Here is a 17,048-nt window from a genome sequence, read left to right as displayed (position 1 = left end):
GGTTAAGAATCTGCCTGCCAATGCAGGGGACACGGGTTCAAGCCCTGGTCCGGGAAGATCCCACATGCCACAGAGCAACTACACGTGTGCACCACAACTACTGAAGTCTGTGCTCCGCAACAAGAGAAGCCACAGCAATGAGAAGCCTGTGCACCTCAATGAAGAGTAGCCCCCAGTCGCCGCAACTAGAGAAAGCCCGCACGCAGCAACGAAGACCCAACACAGCCAAAAATAAATAAATAAATTAATTAATTAATTAAAAAAAAGAAAAAAGAAAGAGGTGATAGAGGAGGCATAAGAGAGTAGGCAGAAACATGCAAAGCCTCTTAAACTGGCCAAAAGAAGTCACGTGGATGTCAGTGCCAAGGTGTGAGGAAGTGTACTCCACTCCTTTTGTTGGAGGAATTGTAGAGTCATCTGGCAAAGGGTGTAGATACATGGAAGGGAAAAGCATTGGTGAGATTACAGCAGTCTAACACACAGATAATTGCCTTACTTAATCCTCATAGTGTAATCCTTTACCCTTGAAGATTGGTACTACTGTCCCTTCCTTTATAGATTTAAAAACGGACACCAAAGAGGTAAAAAACTTTCTGAGGCCACATGACTGATTGGTAGCATCTCAGAAGCTGGAATATTGGTCTTCAGATTACAAATACAAGGCACTTTCCATTGTACTGTACCATGCTGACTTAAGAGCACGAATCCTAGGAGTTTTGTCAGGAACTGCCAAGAGGTAGATTGGTAAAGTAATGCATGTGACCCTCAATGTTGTATGAGTTGGAGAATATACAAAATTTTACTTACTTATAGTCCTATTTCTGAAATTCCCAGCAGTTGTATAAAATGTAATATTTTCATATAATATATCAATCCAAGGAATTCATTAGTTATCTAAAAATTAGTTTACTTGTAATGAGGTAGTTACTTAATGTATATTTGTCAGGGTAGACTAAATGCTGTGACACATACTCCTAAATCTTAGTAATGGAGAACAATAAAAGTTTATTTCTTGCTCATATTGACCAGAACTCAGGGACACGGCCACACCTAACAGCAAGGGAGGCTGGAAAATATAGTTTAGCTCTGTGGAGAAAAGAGGATATTGAAAAACACTTAGTAAGACCCAAAGGAATGGACCATAGTATAGGTAAGTTTTGCAGGGAGATTAAGAGGTATGTATTAGGTGATAGAGGGTATAGGGCAAAGGAAGATGGAAGAGAAGAGCTTGAAACTCTATCCAAGGAAATTGTAGACCCTCGGGTCTAAGACATTAGGCATAATATACTCTCTACTCAAGAGGCAGGATGATCATTATGAATTATGAATTTAGGAACTTAAATCTGATTACTTCACTCCTCTGCTTAAAAACCTTCAGTGTCTACCCTAAGAATAAATGTTTAGTATGGGTTACACAGTCTTCCAAAATGTATCCTCTGCCTGTCTGTCCAATCTTATCTACTGTACTTTCCCATTCACTCTTTTTACTTAGCTGTAATGGTCTTTTTTATTTGCCCCAAATGTGAGGATCTCTCCTCACCTCTTGCCATTAATCATGCTATTTCTTCCATCTCCTCAGAACCCTTTTTTATGAAACACTTCTCACTCTTTCTTTTTCTGACTAAGACCTACTCATTCTTCAGTTCCTAGCCTGAAAATTACACCTTCATGGTAGCTAAAGATCAGTCTAAAATTAAGACACCAAACCACAGATCCAAGAGGCTCAGAGAACACCAAGCAGGATAGATACCAAAATACACAGAAACACATACCTAGGCATATCATTCAAACTGCTGAAAGCCAAAGATGGGAGATATTCTTGAAGGCAGCTAAGGAGAATAGATACATTGTATTTAGAGGAACAAACGTATTAGTTAAAGCAGACTTCTTGTCAGAAACTATTCAAGCCTGAAGACAATGGAGTAACATTTTTAAAGCACTGAAAGAAAAAAGTTGTCAGCCCAGAATTCCATATCCAGCAAAAACATTTTTCAAAACTGAGGGAGAAAAAAGAATCTTATAAGACAAATAAAAACAAAGAATTTACTTTGAGCAGACCTAGAACTACAAGAAATGTTAAAGGAAGTTCTTCTGGTATCAATAAAAATGATACCAGACAGAATCTTGGATCTATACAAAGAAATGAAGCACTGAAAATGGAATGAATGAAGATAAATTTAAAGGCACTATTTCTTTGAATATTTTTCTACCTTGCTTTCTCTTCTCCTTCTGGAATTCCAATTACATGCATATTAGACTGATATTGTCCCACAGTTCTTGGGTGCTCTATTCTGTTTTTTTTAACCCACTCTTTTTTTTTTTTTTTCTCTTGGGTTTCAGTTTGTGTTGTTTCTATTGACGTATCTTCAAATTCACTTATTCTTTCCTTGGCTGTTTGAAGTCTGTTGATGAGCCCATTGAAGGCATTTGTTATCTCTGCTACCGTGTTTTTCATTCTAGCATTTCCATTTGATTCTTCCTTATGGTTTCTCTTTATACAAATTACTCATCTCATCATGCATATTTCCCACCTTTTCCACTATGGAGAAGAGCCTGTGAGAGTGTGTATAATTCTCCTTTGTCTGTGTTTCCAGGGGTTCTATATTTCTTGTCAGCCTAAACTCAGCCTTTAGCAAAGTGTTGAAAGTTTTAGTTGAATTATTCTTATCTGGGTCTAGTGGTATTTGCTCCAAATTATCAAGTGCTCGTGTTTGTCTCTTTTGGGAGGTGCCTGTAGTTTACTTAAATTTTGGGTTAATTGGTCGCCCTTCAGTCCCAGCTCTCTGATGGGTTCAAGAAAAGTTGTGGATTTGTAGATTGCCCAACATTTTTTTTTTTTTTTTGGTGTAAGGAGTGATTTTTTTCCCCCAGTTTTCTACATCCTAAGTGGGAAGCTTCTTAAAAACATTATCAATTTTTTCCATTTTACAAAGGTGTTGAACAGTATTTCTCTTAGTGTCATTCCCAGACCATCTGTATCAGAATGGTAAGTTTATTAAAAATGCTGATTCTGAAGCCAAATTCTAGGCTTATAAATCTGAAAATTTAAAAGGTATTTATCTTATCAAGTTCCCCAGGTGATGCTTATGCATCTTAAAGTTTGAGATTGTTGGATTCAAAGTCAGCAGCAAACATTCATTAGCACTTATGATGTACCAGGCACTTTTTCAAAGACTGTCCTCTTTATATCTCACAGCAAACCTATGACATGGGCACTTTGATTATCCTCTTTCCAGACCATGCTACTGGGTCTCAAAGAGGTGAATTAACTTGTCCAGGGTAGCACAGCTAGGATGCGGAAGGGGCCAGATTCAAACTCAGATGGTCTGATTCTAAACCCTAAGATCTTTTAAAAATTGAGATATAATTCACATCTCCATCTTATAAAATGTACAACCAGTGGGTTTTAGTATATTCACAAGATTGTGTAACCATCACTGATCACTGCTATCTAATTCCAATTCCACATTTTATTATCATCCCCCCCCCCCCGCCCCGCAAAGAAACCCCATACCTACTAGCAGCCATGCCCCATTTCCCCACCCCCTCCCTTCCCTGGCAACTACTAATTTACTTCCTGTCTTTGTGGATTTGTCTATTTGGGACATTTCATGTAAATGCAATCATACACTATCTGGCCTTTTGTGTCTGCCTTCTTTCACTTAGTAAAGCCAGAGATCTTAACCATTATGTCAGAAACTTAGAAACGGGCTTTTTGTCGCTTAGACAAAAAGGACTAACACCTGTCAGCTTCCTAGTGCAGGAGGAGACAGGATAACCATGAAAACAAAGACAAGCATTCCATTCAATGTAATAAAAACTTATTGAAGACCGCGGGTGTGCAGGGCCACACGGTGTGCCCCTCGAGGGGAGGTTTCGCGCGGGGAGCGGAGTTTCTGGGCTGCGGTGTGGATTGGGGGGCGGGGGGTCCACTGCCGGGTTCCACTCAGGGTGCGCTTCTCCATCCTATTCCCGCCCCAGGTCCGCCGCGTTCCGGCCGGGCTCCATGCTTCCCGCGGGAGGCCGAGGAGCGGGAGAAGCTGGCGAGCGGCGGGAAAGGATGGGAGGACGCGATGGTCCTTACGGAGCATCGTACCAGCGTCTCTGAGCTCCACGCCGCGCAGAGGCGCCAGAGCTCCCGGCGCAGGCGAACCCGGCCAAAGCCTGGAGGGCCAGCTGGCAGAGGGGGCGCTGCTGAGCCCGGACGCCGCAGCGCGGAGCTCGCGGCGGAAATTAAGAAGGGCCCCCGCGCTATCTCAAATTCCCGGAACCTCAAGAGAGGATGGAGGAGCTGAAGAAGTAATACTTCTTTTAGGGAGGCTTGGGCAGGCGATCTCACGCTGAGCCTTTTGTCCCTGGTGATGTTAGAGCATCGATCGTGGGGAACGGCCAAAAGTCAGGTATGTGCCTGAAGCCATGGTTACTTTCCCTCCAGAAATGATGGTTCGGTGGTGAGCAACCCTTTACAAGGCATTGCAAAAGTTCGTGGATTTGCTTTGTTTACTAAAAGGGGAAGTAAAGTGAGTTTAAAAACACACAAAAAACGTATCGAGTACCTCCTATGAGCAAAGCACAGGGCTGGATACTCTTAGTATTGGTGCATATCAGAATTGCCCCTTGAGTGAGATAAAAATAAATTTCTGGCTTTCACTCCCAGAGATTCTGATTCTGGGATCTGAACAGGGCCCCATGTCCTATATTTCTAACAGGCATCCTCAGGTGAGCATGATGTAACTGGTCGGGGAACAGGTTGGCAAGCACAGCTGGAGGATGATACTTCTCGACTTTCAATGTGCATATGAATCACCTGAGGATCTTGTTAAAATTCAGAATTAATTCATCCAGCAGGTCTGGGATGGGGCCAGAGAGTCTGCAGTTCTAATCACGTCCCAGGTGGTGCTGACTTGCTCTTCTGGGGACCACCTTTTGCGTGGCAAGGCTGTAGGGGATATAAGGTCAAGGATAAAATGCCCTGGTTTCCGCATAAGGAGCTTACTGTGGCCCGCAGAGAGACCTGCATACAGCTGCCTCTAAGTCAAGGTGAAGTGGGCTGTCCCAATAAAGACCAAAACATGCTATGGATGGAGAGCCCTCCCACCTGTGCTTCGGTGCATGTTCATGAGGAGACATCCAGGTAAAATGGCGTATGCAGTATCTGATCAACTGTTTAGCAAGACAGGAAAGTATATTACATATCTGACACATATTTCCATCCCAAATGGTTAATATCTTCAGAAAAAATATTGATACTAAAGAGGTAAGGCCTAATTTGCCAGAAAATTCACTGATGTGGAAAACCTCATTTCCTGACAATGCTGGGTAAATCTGTGTTTTGTAGGGGGCTCCATATGTTGTCGGTGCTCATGAATTGTTCAGTTTTATTATCCTCATTAACAGGGATAATGCTTGCTTTTTAACAATCATGATCGCCATCTGGAGCCTGGAGAACCACAGTTTGAGGCTCAGGTAGAAAGAGGAGACCGTCCTGACTGGGTCCCAGCCCAATTATTTCCCCACTGCCCCAGCCCTGTTTGTGTCCAATTGCTTGGCTGCCAGGCGCACGGGAACCATACAGACAGATGTGATGTTAGTTCTGGTTCGAGAGAAAACAGAAACCAAGCAAAACGGAACAGAACTCAGAGAGTGTAGGGAACATTGGCTCTGACTTCACTGTTTTAATCTCATTCTGTCTGAACAAATATTCATAAAGCAGCTTTCCACGTGTGTTCCCCTCACAGCCCTGGTGACCCCTAACTTGGCTGTTGGCATGTGACAGGTGGACTGATGTGACTGTCACTGCTGTCCCAGCTCTTGGGGTGAATTGGGTTTGAGCCCCTGAGCGTCTTCTCTTTGTGCTTCGCAGAGAAAGATTGCCTTGTCAGGAGGAGGTGGATAGACCTCCAAAGCTGCCTGGTAACCATAGCAACCACGCACACCTGCCCTGGTGGGTTCTTTAAGGCACCTCTCCAGACCTTTCCCAGACCGGTCTTTTCAGGCTCTCCCAGCCTGTACCAAAGCAGCATTCTGAGACCACCTCAGCCCTAACATGTAGGGGCAGTTCAGGAGTACTGACCTGCCTGCTTTTTCCTGGTACCTAAATAATCATCACCTCACGCGTTTAGCAGAGGATCTGGAAGAACTGGGAAAGTGATGAGGGAAACATAAGCCAAAGCCCACTAAAGACATAAGAGACCTGCTTTAATCACTAAAATCAGGAGAAGATAAAATGCTCATGTTCAAGAATCGCTCAACCCACTGTAAGGATTTATGCCTAAAAGTTTGCTCAGGGATGGCAGGTAGGCAGTTTAGTCAGAGATATTTTTCTAGAGAAGGCAAGTTTCTGAGGGTGGAAAGGGGCAAAGCTTGATGGCGGCGAAAAAGGGAATGTTAATAGTTCCTTCAGGGGGGTTATGTATTTTTCCAGGGGCATGGATGGGGGGGAGGGTACTGTGAGGAAAAGTGAATGGAACAGGGCACTGGGGCCAGATGGCTGAGGTTTGCAGCCCTAATCCATCATTAGAAACTCGGCCAATTCCAGAGTAGGCAGACAACAAAACAGAAACAAGGCTTCCCCAGGTTCTGCCCTCCCTGCACTTTCCAGCCTTTCTTCCCACCCTGCACCCCCATTACCCTCCATGGCAGACTTTTCCTTGCATGTCACTTCTAAAACGGTCGTGCCTTTCCATCAATTGCTGCCAGATTGAAAAGAGGTCGAGACCAGATGCTGACTTTGCATTGATGCTTAAAGCACTATTGGGGGTCAGCCAGATCAACTATTTGTGGTCTCTTGACCATTTCTCTGCTGACATGTAAACACAGTGAATGTTTACACTAAAAAAGTGGGAGTATTCTAGCTGACCTTCACTTCACCTCCCCCTGCCATCTCCTACACATTCGGGTTTAGCGGTGACCATGGAGCAAACTGTTATGGCTTAAGTATAAGGAATGTTTTACCACAGAGGGTGTAAATAGTGATGTTTCCAGTCCCCGTTACTATAAGATGGAAAGGGTAGAAATACGCAGTCTGGTTTGCACTACTTGTTCTCTGGGGGATGCACACATCACATTAGACCTCCCTCAGTTGCATTTGGTCCTGATTGCGTGAGATGTAATCCTGTCTCCTCTAGGCGGAAGGGGACTGTGATACTTTCTCATGGATCCTATGTAACTGTTCTGTTACTTATTGGGTGACTTTGAACACTTCACTTAGCATCTCTAAGCCCTGGTTTCCTCAGCTCTAAAATGAGAGGATTTGAGATGGAGGGAATTAGATTAAATGTTATTAACATCCTTTCTAGTTCTAACCCTCTATGACTTTCTTGGATGCTGGGCAAGGATCAAGTTCTAATCATAGAAATGCTTGTGAGCCCTTTTAGTCACAGACATTAGCTCCATCCTCTGTCGCTCTGGGTGAAAGGTGATATAAATTCTTGGTAGGGACCGTGGGCACATGTCTAGTTGCATCCCTGGGATGTGCAAGGCCCCAAAGTACCCAAAACGTAGCATGAGAGGCAGCAAAGGAGTTCCCTGAGAGCAAGGATGATTTATATCAGATAAGGTGTAGCTATATAATGGGAAATTTAAAATAACTGTCTTAAAGCAGTGGTTCTCCAATGTTTCTGGGCCAGCAACATCCGCGTCACTTGGGAGCCTATTAGAAATGTAAATTCTTAGGCCTCACCCACATGTGAAGAATCAGAAACTGGGGCCCAGCAATCTATGGTCTAACAAGCTTTCCAAGTGATTCTGATGCATGCTGAATTTTCATAACCCCTGGCCTAAACACACAAGGATGATACTATCATGGAAAAAGAGGTCTGGAGGAAGGCCACCCTGGGCTGATAGAATGTCACCAGAAACCCAAATTGATCATCCACCTACTTTACCAGATTTGGCTCTGAATCACTTTGGCTTTTCTTAGAAAATAAATTGCACTCTCCAAGCAAAAAGACCCAATGGCCATTATGGATGTTTAGTACTATTTGGTCCACCTATTGAAAGAATTTTGTTCACCTATTGTCATTTTGAGCAATGACACCATTGTTGGGCTACATGCTTGCTAAGGTGAGGTACCACTCACATGGATATAGTCTTTGGTGTGTTTATTTAAAAATTAGCCTCATTAATTCATGTGTCTTAACAATACAATAATTTTATAAGACCGTATCTTATGATCCTTTAGTATCCCCCTCATAACAGATTGCTGATCACTGAGTAAGCTTTCAATAACCAATGATTGAATTAAACTGATGACTTCATAAGAGACCAAGCCAAGACAGTTTGGGAAAGGTGAAATCAAGAATCAGACTCTTATCTGGATAACTAGATCAGTGTAGATAGCAATTCAAGATATTTAGAATATCAAGCATTTGGTTCTCAATGGTAGTTTTTAAAAAATAATATCTTGGGTTGTGTTGATTTGAGCAGTGTACTGGGAGCTGAGATCCAAATTTTAGTCCTAGCCTTGCCTCTCGAAGTAGACTCGTCAATTAACTAATTTTGCATCTCATTTTCCTTGCTTTATAGGGAAGGAGTTTTTCCAAATTCAAAGACTGGACAAGAGGAGCTCGTCCATGAATCTATCTTTCTGCTCCTGAGGGAATATGTATGCAGGACTTTCCCTTCGGAGAGAATCGATACATCAGGTACCTATACCCTCGACTCCATACCCCATCAGATGAAACTGCTTTCCATCGGTCTGTGTGACTCTGTGGGTGGGAGAATCATGGGGTGAGTCTGAGGTCAGAGAATGACACATTGAGTTTTCATTTCTAATCTAACCGAGAAGTCTTGGTGGTTTAGAAAATTGAAATGACTTTCTTTCATTTTCACATGTAGTTGTGGTTTCCAAGAGAAAATATCAATGTTTCTGACCAATTCTTAATTCACAAAAACTAGAAGGATCATGTCTATTTGCTTTGTCCCTGTACCATGGAGCAGACTAGAGAAAGCCTGTTGATGCAAGCAGAAAGTAAAGCCACTTCTAGATCAGACCTCCTGGCTGCCGACAATCAGATCAAACCAACAGCCTTTAATGAGCTCCTCCCAGGGATGGTGCAAGGTGCTCCAGACAATTACGAGGCGGTGTAGCTGACACTGCAGGTGGTCTGCCCAGCATTCATTCCTTCTTCTTCCCAACCAACAGAAATGTATCACTGAGAGCAGCAATGTGCCCAGTTAAAAACATTTCCTAGCTTCCCTTGCACCTATGTGTAGCCTGTGACCACACTCTAGTCATTGATATCCAACTGTAACCTTTGCATGGCTCTCCAGGAGGGCTATTTAAAGACAGCTGATTCAGCTGGGAAGTGTGCCCATTCTGCCCTTCTTGCTTTTCTCTATCCTGCTGCCTGGAATTTGAATGTGGTATCTGGAGCTTCAGTGGTCATCCTGGACCATAAGTGTGGAAGCCACACACTGAGAATGATGGAGCAGGAAGTGGGAAGGAATCCTAGTTCCTGTTGATTTCATATCAATCCTAGCCTGCCTCCCCACAGACCTCTTTTTTGTGGGAGGATAACTTTTTTTATGTTTAAGTCTCAGTTATTTGGGGCTTTCCATTATATGCTGCTACATCTAATCCCAGTTGATAAAGGTGGTCCATGTTCTCAGGAAACTTCATGCCTCTGGGTGCAGTGTAGTCTGGCACATTCAGGTAAGTTCATGTGGTCCCTACCATAGAGTTTTTCAGTCTCCAGGCAGAGTCACAGGGGACTGGAGCTGATTGCTGGGATTATAAAAAGGCTCAGCAGGTATTTTGATGATTAGGATTTGAGGCATCCTCAGCACACATGAGATGTTAATAGTGACCTGGTTTAGTTCCTCCCATCCCACCTGCCCCTCTACATTTTGGGCCCAAATTCAGAATCTGGTACATGCGAAAAGGAGAACTCAGAGCAATCCCAGGGGTTGTTCTGGGATCTGGAAGGAAACCTTGGACCATAGAATCAACAGCTCTGCTTTAAGCATGAAGTGGAGACAGGACTCCATGGGTGATAATCTCTCAGCAGTGACTTTGTACTTGTTTGGATTTCAACTGCAGAATGTAGCCCAAGGAACTTGGTTCAGACTTGGCTCTTAGGGTCTGAGTGTTCTCTTTGCACATATACAGGAAGTTTTAATGAGCTGCACCAGGCTCAACTGAAGTTAACCATGGATCCTAGCTTATAATTCCAGCTAAGCATGTGGTTGTTTTTTTCTTGAATTTACATGCACTGAAATCCACCTTTTGGAGTATAAAGTTCTATGGATCATAACACATGGTAGAGTCTTGTAACGACCACCCTAGATAGGATACAGAGCCATTGCAACGTCTCAGTGAATTCCCTCAGGCTACATATAGTTTTTTTTTTTTAAAACCCAGCTTTATTAAGGTATATCACAGACCATACATTTAAAGTGTGCAATGTAATGGCTTTTCACAGATATGTGCAACCATCACTAGTCAATTTTAGAACATTTTCATAACCACAAAGAGACCCCCCCTTACCCTTTAGCTATTATCCACCTATCCTTCCATCTTTCCCAGCCCTAAGCAACCGCTAACCTACTTTCTGTTTCAATAGGTTTGCCTCTTCTGGACATTTCATATAAATGGAATCATATGACATGTTGTCTATTGTGACTGGCTTCTGTTTTTTAGCATACTGTTTTTAAGGCTTGTCCACGCTGTGGCACATATCACTACTTCACTCCTTTTTATGGCCAAATAGTATTCCACTGTATGGAAATACCACATTTTGTATATCTATTCATTCACTAGTTAATGGACATTTGGATTGTTTCCACTTTTTGGTTACTGTGAATAGTGCTGCACTTGTGTATGAGTTTTTACTTGAACACCTGTCTTCAATGCTTTTGGGTAAGTAAGCAGGGCAGGAATTGTTGTGTCATACAGTACTTTTATGTTTAATTTTTTGAGGAATCACCAAATTGTTTTCCATAGTGGCTGAGCCATTTTACATTCTCACCAGTCATATATGAGAGTCCTAATTTGTCCACATCCTCACCAACTCTCGTTACTTTCTATTTTTTGCATATCGCTATCCTAGTGGGAATAAAGTTACATGGTAGTTTTTTGGGTTTTTTTTTGGCTGTAGTATTCTCACAGCCTAAGTGGAAATGTGGAGATTTTGGTCCTATTTTTTGCCTTCAGTTGATCCAAACAACTGAAGTGAAACATAGACTTTTAGAATAAGAGCTATAAAGGGGGGTTGGCAGAGAAAATAAATCAAAAAGATTTGTCTAATAAATCAAAAAGAATTGTCTAATAAACACAATATGAGGAAGAGCAAAATGTTATGAAAATCATGGGTCCAGTGTACACTTTAGTCAACACATATTACTTGTTACTATCGTGTGCCAGGCTCTGTGCTAGGCAGTGCGGGCTTAAAACTAGTTAAACAGGAATAGAGTCTGCTAACTGAATGAAGGGGGTACACAGAGGAGGGGTCCTTCACACAGTCAAGGTATCAGGAAGTCTTCCTGGAGGTACAGGGATGAAAAGCAAAGAAATTCTCATCAGGTAATATGGGACACTAGAAGTATTTGGGGAAAAAAACTATGCTGGAATGTTTGGGAAATATCCTCTGGATGGCCTATTTTTCTGAGGCCTTTAGGCTACAGTCTTGATTGGAGTCTGATTTCTTTTATTTCCCAATTTGCAGTTGGTGGGTGTAATTCTTTCTTGAGGAAAATAAATCATAGCTAAGACTTTTGTAAATCCTGCTAGCTTTTGATTATTTGCACTAATTAAAGGGGAACATATAATTCAGGATGGCAACAATCTGAACAGAGTTTATATTGACTTTGGAATATGTTTTTTTCTGTTGATTCCCAGATGTTTCTGTGCCTGATGTTCTCAGAATGTGCACATCCAACTAAATCATGAAGCCCTAGGAAATGGAGTCTGTAGACTTTCAGGATGATGCATTGTCCTAAGCAGGACACTTTTCTTTTGAAAGCGCTTCTGGTTCACACCTTTCTTGTGGTGGGACAGAATTGTTTGGGTTTTAGGTTTTCTGTCTCTTGATTTTTGCTAAACAAGAAGAATAATTCTGAAAACTTTTGATCTACTTTAGAGGTGGCAAAGATCCTCAGAGTTCACCTATGCTGCCCATTCACTCTTGGTACCATAAAAAATTTTGCCAAATTCTTGGGAGGAAAATAAACTCTTCTGATAAGATCAATTCTTTTGATGAGATGCTGTAGCTTTTGAAATCAGCACAAATAATGTTAATTCATGACCCAAATAGCCTAGATATCATCATAAAATGCATACAAACATATAATAGACCAGATTTTAGATGACATTTCTTTTTTTATATATATCTATTTTTTTCAGATTAGTTTCCTTTATAGGTTATTACAAAATATTAAGTACAGTTCCCTGTGCTATACAGCAGGTCCTTATTAGTTATCTATTTTATATATAGTAGTGTGTATATGTTAATCCCAAACTCCTAATTTATCCCTCCTCCCTAGATGAGGGGTCAAAATGGAGAAAAGACTCTAATCCCAAATAAGTAATATTATCAATTGGTCAAAGTAAGAAACAAACTCACATAAGTACAATAAAACTTGAGACTCATTTGGGCCACTTATGGGGAATTAGCAACAAGTCTTTATCAAATTTTTAAAAAGTTTTGGAAAATAAAGATTTTTGAGTATCTGGTTTGAATGAATGATAAAAAGTAATTTGTAATTAGCACATCAGTTATATATTTGTTTTCTATTGCTACATGGCAAATTATTCCCAAACTTAATGGCTTAAAATAACAATAAATATTTATTATCCTACACAGTTTCTGTAAGTGGATTAGCTGAGTGGTTCTGGCTCAGGGACTCTCATGAGACTGCAGTCAAGATGTCAGCTGGGTCTGCAGTCATCTGAAGGATTGACTAGGGCTGGCAAATCTGCTTCCAAGATGGCACACTCACGTGGCTGGAAAGTTGGTGCCTCAATCCCTCCCAGTGGAATTCTCCATAGATCTGCTTGAGTGCCCTCACAGCATGGCAGCTAGCTCCTGTCAGAACAAGGATCCAAGAGAGTAAGGCAGAAGCAGCAATGTTTTTTATGACCTAGTGTAGGAAGTCACACATTATCAATTATGCCTTATTTTATTGGCCACACTGACCAACCCTGATGCCACGTAGGAAAGGGCTACACATGGGGGGTGAATACCAGGTTGTGGGATCACTGAGAGTCATCTTGGAGGCTGACTACCACAAGTTAGTAATACATAAATTGCAAATGAATCATTTTAAAAGAAAGAATTGGATTGAATACCTTTCTATTCTAGAATCAATATCTGACTACAACTGTTATTAAAAAGATTCGAAATGAGTGAAGCCAAATTATGAACTTGAGCTCTTTTAGGGAGGAAGCCTTATGACCAACATCAAGATGGCTCATTAGCCCAGGGTTGTGGAAGACCATCTAATAATCAGCTTGATTCTACTCTTAGCCATTGTGAACATAGAGCCCTTGGGTCTTGGTACTTTCCCCAGATTCTCTGAAATACAGGCCTTCAACAGCTACTCCATGTCAGCTCTTATGTTATCTCCATGAGGCTACTCATCTCACCTGGCTTGAACAGGAGTTTCCAGCCATTTCCCCCGGTTGACTGATGATGTCCCCTAATGTCAGATGCTACACTCTTATGGGCAATTGTCAGATCACTGGCTGTTAACCCATTCTTCCTTTTAATTCAAGAAACACATTGGAATACTAGTGAGTGAGAGAAGTGTTATTGTAGGGAGAGACTCAGCTCTGTTCTAATTTATATACATAGGTAAAGCATGCATATGAATAGACAAGACATTTGCAAACTTTAGCACAATAACTATTACTAGTAACAAATACCTTGCAGGATGCTAGCGTCTTTACCCTGAGATTGAGGGCCTCAGTGAGGAGACTAGCTTGGTGAGTCCAAGTTTGAAACCTGGGCTGGCCAATTAGGTCTTCCCTGTTTCATGGCAGGCTTGCAAACATATGCCACTAATTGTAAGATAAACCCTGTAAGAGTATCCGTGTGATTGGCTCCTGTCCTTTTAGACAGATCCAGATGCCCCCAGCAAATAGAATGTGTGAAGTCTTTAAAGTCCAGCTGTGGAGATTGCCTTTCCACCTCCAGAATTCTTTTCAGACTGTCTCCTGTTTTCCCAGTTTCAACTCACTGTTTTTCTTCTCATATCCCTCGTTCTCCATCCAACACTGTTTTTTTTTTTTTTTTTTTTTCTTTTTTTGGTACCTTGACTCTGCTATGCACCAGGCCTCTGTGCTCCAATGATTGGTGTAGATGTGTTTGTTGAATTCACCCTCTGGATCTGGGCAACCTTGGCTGAGCTGTGCTGAAGCACTGCTGTCTTCCCACTGCCCCTTGATGTGAGTCTATCCCTTTAGCCCCAGTGGCCATGGTAGGGATTACACACCCGTTATTCCACACTGGAGGAAAACAAGTCAATGACCATTAGGTGGGACCATTATTGTAATTTTAATTCGTAATTATAAGAGTTAACATTTGTCCCTTAGAGTTTTTTTAAATTTCTTTCTTAATAAATGAGAGTATTTATTTATTTATTTATTTATTTATTATTATTTTTTAACATCTTTATTGAAGTATAATTGCTTTACAATGGTGCGTTAGTTTCTGCTGTATAACAAAGTGAATCAGCTATACATATACATATAGCCCTATATCTCTTCCCTCTTGCGTCTCCCTCCCACCCTCCCTATCCCACCCCTCTAGGTGGTCACAAAGCACAGAGCTGATCTCCCTGTGCTATGCGGCTGCTTCCCACTAGCTATCTCAAATGAGAGTATTTAATACATGGTGAGTTTTCCTTCTCCTATTTAACAAATGAGAAAACCAAGTCTGAGAGAAGGAAAGCCACGCATTTACTGAGCTATGGGGACAGGATTGGAATGTCAGCCTTCTGACCCTTGGTCTGAGGCATTTTCATTCTGCTACAAATGGTACTGAAAAATGTCAGAATGGAGATCTACAGACCAAGAATAATTAGTGGATTATTTGATGAGAGTGCATAATGATAAATCTTTTAAGAAAAACTGGACTTTTTTTTTTAAAAGAAAATGTGCAGTGACTTTCACCATAATGATCTAATAGCAGTCTTCAAGCGTTAGAATATTAAATGCAACTTAGCAAGTTGGATGGAAGGGCAGTGGCAAAAGTATCAGAATTACAGGGTATTTAGAAAGAAGTGCAGTGGTAGTACTCTCTCTTTATATATATATTTCAAAGTATAAATAGTGAAGAGCTAAACTGCTAAGAGTGTTTTTACTCTTCAAGTATTTATTGCAAACCTACTGTGGACAAGGCATTTGCCTTGACATGTGAAACCCTGTAGCATCCATATTTTGTAGAACAGTGAAGCCTGAAGGATCCTTTGAAGACTCCCCCAAGAAATGCTCTAGGAAACATTTTTGTATTTAACATGGAGATGTTATGGAGAACATTATGGGCCATATCATGCTGGATCCCTTTTTAATGACAGAAATATCTTTTAGATCTCGGTATGTTGAAGAACTTCTTGGAAACTGTATATCTCAGAGCCTATTGTGTTTCCTTCTTGAGTTTGTCTTATGGCTTGCATTTCTGTGTCTGGTCTTTACCCCAAAAAGGAAAGGATTCTTTTATCTTACAGAATAAGATAAAAGTAAGGTAGAAGTAAGATTCTGTGTCTTACAGAATTGCTCGGTTTTTATTTCATCTTTGCTTTGATTTTCATCACCTATGTATGTGTATTCTGTGGTTGTACGTATTCCTGAAGTGACCGTGAAGTGAACAGGATGCACTTAAAAATTAACTTGGAAAAAAAAAAAATTAACTTGGGGAGATATAATAACTTTACCGATATCTACAAAGGGAGTTTTAACAAATGGATGCTATTTATGTTTTGTTTAATGCTACTCATTTGCTTAGAAAAAATGTGTTATCAATAAAAGAGTGAGTATAAATAGAAAAAAAGAAGAGGATCCAGATCTGGCTGGTAATTTCCCCCAGGCTACATTTCCAGTCAGTGGCCAAGTGAGGCTCCAGTGAAAAAGCTATGATTCTGCTCTTGGAAGCCCCTCAGTGCTAAGGAATTGTCGAGACTTCCCAAAAGGCTGGCTGATTGATTGATCTCATGAGTTTACTCAGTATAATTAATGCTTTCATTTAGCATTTTTTTCTGGATTGGAGGAGTATGTGGGGAAGAAGAGAAGGTTCTATCAAGAGTTTTCTCTAGACCCATGATTCTCAATGTGTGGTCCGACACCATCACTATCATCTGAGAATGTGCAAGAAATGTAAGTCCTTTGGCTCCACAGAGAACTACTTAATCAGAAACTCTGGGAGTGTGGCCCAGCAGTCTGTGTTTTCATAGGACTTCTAGATGATTCTTCATGCTCAGGTTTGAGAATTTCTGGTTTGTAGAGGTAAAGAGCATGAACTCTGGAGTCAGACTTCCTTTGCTAGAATCCTGGCACTACCACTTATTAGCTGTGTGGCTCTGGGCAAATTGCTCGATCTCTCTGTGCTTTAGTTTCCCCATCGGTAAAATGGACATAATTATAGTACCACCTTCAGAAAGTTGTTATAAAGTTTAAATTAGTGTCTATACTTAGAATAGTACCTGACACATAATAAAAGCTCAATAAATGTTAGCCATTATTCTCAGGAGACATGTTGTCATGGAAAAATGGAGGGGATTTCTCTCTCCAGCCCTTCTTTCCATGAGAACCCCATGAATCTTTCTAGTGCAGGCTTCCCTGAGGAGCAGCTATAGGCTGGAGTTGCTGGGATAGGGTAGAATGGAGGATATGTTCAAAGCCCTATTTACACATATCATAAATGTTGCCCTAGAGACAGCCCGGAAGTATGGACAACTTAGCTGTCCTTCTCAGCATTGGTAAGGTCAGTCCCTGACCTGTGGGGCAGAGACTTGATTCCTCAGTTGGTTTTGGAGAGCAACCCTAAGTGTCTAGGGGAACACAAAGATACTGTGAAACTCACACAACAATCTCAAAATAAAATAATCTAAAA

Source organism: Balaenoptera ricei, chromosome 1 (genome assembly GCF_028023285.1).
Source record: "Balaenoptera ricei isolate mBalRic1 chromosome 1, mBalRic1.hap2, whole genome shotgun sequence".
Lineage (NCBI taxonomy): Eukaryota > Metazoa > Chordata > Mammalia > Artiodactyla > Balaenopteridae > Balaenoptera > Balaenoptera ricei.
The sequence above is the reverse complement of the archived record's forward strand: the minus strand, read 5'-3'. Positions refer to the sequence as shown.